At 39.2% G+C, this 1,843-nt stretch overlaps 1 long non-coding RNA gene across 1 annotated transcript in view; it reads right to left on the minus strand.

Moving 5' to 3' along the window:
* Positions 1-1,843, minus strand: part of LOC107749390 (uncharacterized) — a 21,886-nt gene that overhangs the window by 19,006 nt on the left and 1,037 nt on the right. The gene's annotated exons all lie outside the window — the stretch shown is intronic.

Here is a 1,843-nt window from a genome sequence, read left to right on the forward strand (position 1 = left end):
TACAACAGTGAGCGCAAGCTACATTAAAGTGATTATTACGTTTTGAATATGGATATTTTTCTTACAAAAACTCATGGATTCGCTACAAGGGGCCTTTATTCATCCCCCGGGGCCGTCTGCGGCACGTTTTATTATGAATGCGCGAGCTTTATTTGACGACTTGTGGACTGTTCAACTGCAACACCCGCTGAGTGCCATTAAACAGCTTGAAAGATCAAAGACAATTTTTAATATAACTCCGACTGGATTCGTCTGAAAGAAGAAAGTCATATACACCTAGGATGCTTCGAGGGTAAGTAAAACACAAGCTAATTTTTATTTTTGGGTGAACTAACCCTTTAATAGCTTGTATACCACCACCATGTGGGATGTTAGTATACAGCGATTCCACATCTAGTGTCGCAAGTAATACATTATTGACTGTAGTGTTTTAATCATATCCATAGAGTCCTGCACAAAAGAAGGAAGACTTTGAACATAAGGTTTAAGAAATGAGTCAATAAACACCAATTGAATAATCAACTTTTAAAAATTAAAATTCATTTCTCTAAATAGCACCTCTGAAAAAAGTTTGACCTTTCACCAAATAAGGCAATCAAGACAATTTTTTTTTCCCGATAGAAAATCCTTGGACTAACCTCAAAACTGGCCATAACTGGACACCTGGACAGAGTATACAATTCCAAAGTAAATGTATGCACCACCTGCAACTTTCTTTATAATGTCATTTCTGTTTGTATGGAGGAGTGTCTTGGTATCTTTAGGCAGGGATGGGTGGTGATACCTTAATACTGACAACAAGGCAGTCAATGCAACAAAGTGATACCATACTCCACAGCCCAGTTCATCAAGCTAGTAGTCAGAGCTGGCTGTTCAATTTCTTCATCACTCTCAACCCCATTTCCACAGTCACCCACTGTCCAAGAACAAGCCTCTGCTGTGCATTCAGTTTCCTGAGTTCACCAGGTCCAGCTCTGTCACCTCACTCAGCAACTCCATCACTAATATCAGCAACATGATCACCACACTCAGCAATTTGTTCAAGGCACTCAGGAAGTTGATGCACTTTCAGCAGGATCAGCTTCTTTATCTGTCAAAACATTTATGTAGAGTGATTCTAGATGTGCCTTGACTGTAGCTGCCGCCTTTCGTTGCAGACTTGAGGTCTTAAATATACTCAGAGTAACACTCAAGTCATTATGCCTAGGAGGTTGAAAAGACTTTAAAAATCCAAAGATGCCAGACTAGCGCCACAACATTTTCAAAACGTAAAAAATAAAAATGGCCACATTCGCAATGTAAACAGCTTCATTGAGCTTCAGATGCAATTTGTTGATATGAAGCTATTTGCACAAGCTATGGGTGATACCCCTTTTATTTTCTATCCAACACCAGTACTTTTAAAGCAAGTATCACCAATACTGATACAGATCGATACATACCATACTAGATATATAGTATATATCTATATACCATATACCATACTAGATAACTTGTATATATAAAATAAATAAAATTGCTGTATAAAAGGCATCTTAGAATCAATATTTTTATGTGAGGACCCTAATCCTAATAATAGTATTGTAACGGGGCTGACAAGACGTGAGACGTGCAGATCCATATGCAAGCTTTATTAAAGCAGAGAGGAGGTCAGAAATACAGGCAGGGTCGAACGGTGGCAAACAGGTATATTTTACCTGCAAGACACAAGAATAGTCCTAGGGCTAGCATAGGTCAACGATTGGCGAACAGGATCACAAGGGCGAGACTAAAGGGATAACTCCAGGAAAACAGGCACAGATCAAAGACCGAGAAAACAGACAAGGCAAGACTAGGCTGGGCT

Source organism: Sinocyclocheilus rhinocerous, unplaced genomic scaffold (assembly GCF_001515625.1).
Source record: "Sinocyclocheilus rhinocerous isolate Xijiao unplaced genomic scaffold, SAMN03320098_v1.1 scaffold1895, whole genome shotgun sequence".
Taxonomy (NCBI): domain Eukaryota; kingdom Metazoa; phylum Chordata; class Actinopteri; order Cypriniformes; family Cyprinidae; genus Sinocyclocheilus; species Sinocyclocheilus rhinocerous.